At 46.9% G+C, this 7,487-nt stretch overlaps 1 non-coding gene across 1 annotated transcript; it reads left to right on the top strand.

Moving 5' to 3' along the window:
- Window positions 1-1,325: 1,325 nt before the first annotated feature.
- Window positions 1,326-1,398, top strand: trnam-cau (transfer RNA methionine (anticodon CAU)). The gene has a single exon. It is a non-coding gene; the product is annotated as a tRNA-Met (tRNA).
- The last annotated feature ends 6,089 nt before the right edge of the window (window positions 1,399-7,487 follow it).

Genomic DNA, 7,487 nt, shown 5'->3' with positions numbered 1-7,487 from the left:
GAGTAGGACCTTCCCAGTGCGGTCCTTCCAACACATACGGAATCTCAGCACCACCTCGAGCTGCCTTCAAGGCTGCAATGGGGACGAGACTGTTGTCCGTCTCCTGGTGGACTGGACCTTCACGCAGAATATGTGGAGAGAGATGCGTTGCTATCTGTCCCAGTTCATCTCCAACACCTCGGTAACACAGGACGCTGTGCTCTACGGGCAGTTTCCCAGAAGGCACACCGAGACAGATATCAACTGCTGCTGGAAGACCATCAACTCGGTGAAGGAGGCTCTTTGGTCCGCCCAAAACCTGCTGTTCTTCCAGCTGAAGGAGCTGACCACGACCGTGTTGCCGACTGGCACACTCCAAGGTCCAGGAGAATGTGCTGCAGGACGCACTGAGGCACGGTGCAGCCTATGCAAGGGCTCGATGGGGAAAGGCTACTGTATGAAGCCATCGCACCTTTTATTATACAGAATGTATTGTAAGATTTGTACTGTGTTTTCTATTGAAATAATGGGATCATAGTGTGTGCGATCTGTTTTTGTATTGTATTGAGTTGAAATTGCGACTTTTACACTGAACTGTATGTATCCTTAAATTTTATGAATTAAAGTATATTTTGAAAGTAAAAAGAATTGATGCTCAAAGGCACGCCTTTCAGCAGCGAGAGACCTGTCCGACTGACTGAGAGAAGTCTTTTTTTGCCTGAAAGTTAGTGCGGTTTGACGTGTTGTTGCTCAAAGGCGCTCCCTGCTGGTGAAAAGAGGCAAATGCTCGATTAAATCAGCCGTGTTCAGACAGACACGGAACGCTTTCGGGTTTGAGAAAGGAAAAGCACCAACATTTTAAGCAGTCAGCAGTCTGTAAAGTGAAGAAAGCGGCCTTGAGCTCAATACCGTTTACTCCAAAACCACTATTTTGAGCCGGAATTAAACCAGCGATTTAAGAGTGATTTTTCTTTCAAGATTGAATCTCTACACATTTTCTGCATTACCAGCTGAGCTATCGAAGGGAAGCAGCAAAGGTCTCTCTCTTTGGGAATTGTTCACTGTGCGCCTTTTGACACTCCCCGACTCGTGGAGTCGCGTGGGCATGACCGAGACTGACTCGGTACCTGCTCATACCGCAGCGCTGTGGGAGTGTGAGCTCCCACTTACTCTGCACACCCTGGGACAGTGGAGAAATGGGGAACGTGTCTGACCAAAATTCAGAAAACTGATGGTTCGATTTCGACCTGGATGGATGGTTTTTGCAAACTGCCGATTAGTTAATGACTTTACACCTTGCAAACTGTCCTACATGTTTGTGCTGCCTGGACATCTAGACATCAAGTGCCTTCTTAGCGCAGCAGGCAGCGCGTCAGTCTCATAATCTGAAGGTCCTGAGTTCAATCCTCAGAGAAGGCATAATTAAGCTTTCTTTTTCCATCTTTGCTCAAGACCAAAATCAAGAATTTTTGCTTCCTGCAGCACACCAAAAGATTTGCTGCCCATTGACCTCTCTGTACCATAGCACGCAGCACCTCACGAAGGGGATAATCTCCGAAAGCTTGTGATTTTAAAATCAAATTGTTGGACTATAACCTGGTGTTGTAAGATTCCTTACATTGGAAAGTTGAAAGAGCGACCTTGAGTTAATTGCTGCTTCTTCCAAAAGTACACTCGCTCCTTCAAGCCGGAATTGAAACATCGATCGAAGGATAACTTTATTTTGAGTTTAATTAACTGTTATTTTCCGCTCTACCAGCTGAGCTATCGAAGGGAAGCAGCAAAGGTCCCTCTCTGTAGTGATTGCTCACCGTACGCCTTTTGACACTCCCGGACTCGTGGAGTCGTGTGGGCATGACCGAGACTTGCTCGGTACCTGCTCATCCCGCAGTGCTGTGGGACTGTGATCTGTAACTTACTCTGCACACCCTGGGCCAGTCAAGCAATAAATAACGTGTCTGACGACACATCAGAAGATTGTAGGTTTGACTCCAACTTGGCTGGATGGTTTTTGCAAACGGCCCATTACTTGATGACTTTAGATACCTTGCAAACTGTCCTACTTGGAAGTGTTGCCTGCCGGTTTCCGGCATAAGTGCGTTCTTAACACAGCAAGTAGTGCATCAGTCTCACTAACCTTGAATAATTCTGAGTTCAATCCTCAGAAAAGATATCGGGACCTATGAAGCATCTTTGTATCTCTCATCTTTCCATCTTGGCTGAGCACCAAAATGAAGAACTCTTGCTCACTGCAGCAAACCAAAAGATTTGCTGCCCCTTGACTTCTCTGCATCGAAGCTTAGGATTTACGTTGGTTATAGCCTCGCTGACAAATGACAACCATTTTAGTTTCTGGACAACTGCCCCCAGATAAAGGGTGATAGGAGAATACAGGTATCGACGTTACTACCTCGTACATGCGAAGCGAGGGCTCTACCATTTGAGTTAACCCCCGTTGCTAGTAATCAATTGCCCTTCACAGCAGCCGCTTCACACTCGCCTCCATGCAGCGCCACGAATGGTGGAAAAATCTTTAATTGGCCCCCTCCCTGAATATATTCAGTGCTTTGCTCCAATCGGCGGTATCGAGCATCAGCAAGTGAGCAAAAGCAGAACGGGAAGCCACAGTAATCGTGAATGATGCTGAGAAGAGCCCGAGCCTGTGGAAGGTTGAAGAAGTCAAAGGAAGGAACAGCTGCCCCGAGCTTGAGGGAACAGCGGGAGCCCTCTCTGACTGAGAGAATACTTTTTTGTCTGAAAGTGGTTTGGAGTGTTGTTACACAAAGGCACTCCCTGCTGGTGAACAGAGGCAAATGCTCGAGCAAAACAGTCATGTTCGGACAGACACGGAAAGCTTTAAGGTTTGAGGAAGGAAAAGCGCCAACATTTTAAGCAGTCTGTAAAATTAAGAAAGCGGCTTTGAGCTCAATACCGCTTACTCCAAAAGCATGTTCGCTACTTTGAGCCGGAAGTAGACCAGCGATTTAACTTTCAAGTTTTAATCTCTCCAAATTTTCCGCACTACCAGCTGAGCTATCGAAGGGATGGAGCAAAGGTCCCTCTCTTTGATGATTGTTCACTGTGCGCCTTCTTACACTCCCGGACTCGTAGAGCCGCGTGTGCATGACCGAGACTGACTCGGTTCCTGCTCATACCGCAGCGCTGTGGGAGTTTGAGCTCCTACTTGCTTTCTACAACCTGGGCCAGTGGAGCAGTGGGTAACGTGTCTGACCAGAATTCAGAAGATTGTAGGTTTGATTTCTACCTGGATGGATGGTTTTTGCAAACTGCCGATTAGTTTATGACTTTACACCTTGCAAACTGTCCTACTTGGTAGTGCTGCCTGACAAGTGACATGTTAAGTGCCTTCTTAGCGCAGCGGGCAGCGCGTCAATCTCATCATCTGAAGATCCTCAGAGAAGGCATAATAAAGATTTTTTTTACCATCTCTCACCTCATCTTTGCTCAAGACTAAACTCAAAAATTTTTGCTTCCTGCAGCACACCAAAAGATTTGCTGCCCCTTGACCTCTCTGTACCGTAGAACGCAGTGAAATTTAAGAAATACATGGACCATGGGCTTGCTAAAAACTGACGCCACATTTATTTCTGGACAATTGACGCAAGTCAAAAGGTGAGTGGAGAATGCAAGAATCGATCCTGCTATCTCTCACATGCTCAGCGAGCACTCGGCCAGAATCATAGAAAGATTACAGCACGGAAGGAGGCCATTCGACCCATCGAGTCCACCCATTCAAGAGCAATCCAGCTCGTCCCACTCCCCCGCCCCATCCCTTCCAATGTTTTCCTTTCCATGATTGAATCACCCCCTCGGGCGGTGCATTCCAGATCCTAAACACTCGCCTTAAATCTATGTCCTCTGGTCCTTCACCCTTCCGCCAATGGGAACGGTTTCTCTCTATCTACTCTGATTGGGCCATTCGTGATTTTGAAGATATCTATCAAATCTGCTCGCATCCGTTTCTGTTCCAAGGAGAACAACCTCAGCTTCTCCAGTCTACCCACGTAACTAAAGTCCCTCACGCCTGGAATAATTCTCATAAATCTCTTCTGGACCGACTCCAAGACCTTCACATCTTTCCTAAAGTGCGGTGCCCAGAACTGGACACAATTCTGCAGTTGTGGTCGAGCCAGTGTTTTATAAAGGTTCATCATGACTTCCATACTTTTGTAGTCTATCCATAAAGCCCAGGATCCCCTATGCTTTTTAACCGCTTTCTCAACCTGCCCTGTCACCTTCAACGATTTGTTCACATATACACCCAGATCTCTATTTTCCTGTACCCCTTTTAGAGTTGTGCCCTCTGGTTTACGTTGCCTCCCCTGTTATTTCTGCCGAAATGCATCACTTTGCAATTTTCTGCGTTAATTTTCATCTGCCACATGTCCGCCCATACCGCCAGCCTGTCTATATTCTCTTGAGGTCTATCACTATCCTCCTCACTGTTCACGAAGCTTCCATGTTTTGCGTCATCTGCAAATTTTGATATTGTGCCCTGTACATCCAAGTCCAAATCATTAATATATATCATGAAAAGCAGTGGTCCCAGCACTGACGGCTGTGGAACACCACTGTACCTCTCATTCCCGTCCGAAAAACAACCGTTCACCACTACTCTCTGTTTCCTGTGCTTTAGCCAATTCTGTATCTATGTTTCTACTGCCCCTTTATTCCATATTTGAGGTTGTTCCTTGTAAATTGCCCTTCACAGTAGCTGCTTCGCACTCGCCTCCAGGCAGCTCCACAACCGGACTTGGGTTGGCCCCCTCCTTGAATACATCAATACTTTGCTCGAATAGGCGCTATCGAGCATTAGCAAGTGAGCAACAACAGAACGGGAAGCCACAGTAATCGTGAATGATGCTGAGAAGAGCCCGAGCCTGTGGAAGGTTGAAGAAGTTACCGGAAGGAACAACTGCCCTCAGCTTGAGTGAACAGCGGGAGCACTGTCTGTCTGACTGAGAGAAGTCTATTTTGCCTGAAAGCGGTTTGAAATTTTGTCACTCAAAGGCACTCCCTGCTGGTGAACAGAGGCAAATGCTCGTGCAAAACAGCCGTGTTCGGACAGGCATGGAAAGCTTTCAGGTTTGAGAAAGGAAACGCGCCAACATTTTAAACAATAAGATGTCTGTAAAGTTAAGAAAGCGGCCTTGAGCTCAGTACCGCTTACTCCAAAAGCATGTGCGCTACTCCGAGCCGGAATTAAACCAGCGATTTTGCTTTCAAGTTTTAATCTCTACAAGTTTTACCACATTACCTGCTGAGCTATCGAAGGGAAGCAGCAAAGGTCCCTCTCTTTGATGATTGTTCACCGTGAGCCTTCTGACATTCCCGGACTCGTGGAATCGCGTGGGCATGACCGAGACTGACTCGGTACCTGCTCATACTGCAGCGCTGTGAGCGTGTGAGCTCCTCCTTACTCTGCGCGCCCTGGGCCAGTGGAGCAATGGGTAACGTGTCTGACCAGAATTCAGAAGATTATTGATTCGATTACGACCTGGATGGATGGTTTTTGCAAACTGCCGATTAGTTTATGACTTTACACCTTGTAAACTTTCCTACTTGGTCGTGATGCCTGATAAATTTCCCGTTACGTGCCTTCTTAGTGCAGCATGCAGCGCGTCAGTCTCATAATCTGCAGGTCCTGAGTTCAATCTTCAGAGGAAACATCATAAAGGTTTTTGTCCATCTCTCACCTCATCTTTGCTCAAGACCAAAATCAAGAATTTTTGCTTCCCGAGGCACACCAAAAGATTTGCTGCCCCTTGACCTCTCTGTACCGTAGCACGAAGTGAAGTTTAAGAAGTACATGGACCATGGGCTCGCTGTATTTTGGCGACACTTTTGTTTCTGTACATTTGACCCAAGTCAAAAGGTGAGTGGAGAATGCAAGAATCGATCCTGCTATCTCTCACATGCTCAGCGAGCACTCGACCAGAATCAGACAACAATTACAGCACGAAAGGAGGACATTCGACGCAGAGAGTCCACGCTGGATTTATTCAAGAGCAATCCAGCGAGTCCCACTCCCCCGCCCCATCCCCGTAGCCCTTCCATTTTTTTCCTTTCCATGATGACTCATCCCCTCGGGCAGTCCATTCCAGTTCCTAACCACTCGCTGTGTAAAAAAGTTTTTCCTCATGTCACCTTTTGGTTCTTTCACCAATCATCTTAAATCTATGACCTCTGGTCCTTCATCCTTTCGCCAATGGGAACGGTTTCTCTCTATCTATTCTAATTGGGCCTTTCGTGATTTTGAAGGCATCTATCAAATCTGCTCGCAACCGTCTCTTTTCCAAGGAGAGCAACCCCAACTTCTCCAGTCTACCCACGTAACTAAAGTCCCTCACCTCTGGAATACTTCTAGTAAATCTCTTCTGGACCGTCTCCAAGACCTTCACATCTTTCCTAAAGTGCGGTGCCCAGAACTGGACACAATTCTGCAGTTGTGGCCAAACTGGTGTTTTATAAATGTTCATCATGACTTCCATACTTTTGTAGTCTATTTATAATGCCCAGGATCCTGTGTGCTTTTTAACCACTTTCTCAACCTGCCCTGCCACTTTCAATGATTTGTGCACATACACCCCCAAATCTCTCTGTTCCTGTACCGCTTTTAGATTTGTGCCCTCCAATTTATATTGCCTCTCCTCGTTATTCCTACTGAAATGCATCACTTTGCATTTTTCTGCATTAATTTTCATCTGCCGCATGTCCGCCCATGCCACCAACGTGTCTATATCCTCTTGAATTCGATCACCATCTTCCTCTTTGTTTACTATTCTTCCAAGTATTGTGTCATCTGCAAATCTGGAAATTATGCTCTATACACCCAAGTCCAAGTCATTAATGTATATCAAGAAAAGCAATGGTCCCAGGACAAACCCCTGGGGAACACCACTGTATACCTCCCACCTGTCAGAAAACCAACCGTTCACCACTACTCTCTGTTTCCTGTCCCTTAGTCAATTCTGCATACATGTTGCTACGGCCCCCTTTATTCCATATTTGAAGTTGTTTCTTGTAAATTGCCCTTCACAGTAGCTGCTTCGCACTCGCCTCCAAGCAGCTCCACGACCAGCAGAGAAATCTTGCCTTGGGTTGGCCCCCTCCCTGAATACAATCAATACTTTACTCCAATCGGCTGTATCGAACATCAGCAAGTGAGCAACAGCAGAACGGGAATCCCCAGTAATCGTGAATGATGCTGAGAAGAGCCCGAGCCTGCAGAAGGCAGACAAGGTCACCGGAAAGAAACAGGCGCCCGAGCTTGAGGGAACAGCGAGAGCCCTGTCTGTCTGTCTGACGGATAGAAGACTATTTTGCCTGAAAGCGGTTTGAAGTGTTGTTACGCAAAGGCACACCCTGCCGGTGAGCAGAGGCAAATGCTGGAGCAAAACAGCCGTGTTCGGGCAGGCATGGAAAGCTTTCAGGTTTGAGGGAGGAAATGAGGTCTCCTGTGCCTCAGCGCCAACATGTTAAGCCGT

The sequence above is a fragment of the Heptranchias perlo genome, unplaced genomic scaffold (assembly GCF_035084215.1).
Source record: "Heptranchias perlo isolate sHepPer1 unplaced genomic scaffold, sHepPer1.hap1 HAP1_SCAFFOLD_50, whole genome shotgun sequence".
Taxonomy (NCBI): domain Eukaryota; kingdom Metazoa; phylum Chordata; class Chondrichthyes; order Hexanchiformes; family Hexanchidae; genus Heptranchias; species Heptranchias perlo.
This window is presented reverse-complemented; position numbering and strand designations above follow the sequence as displayed.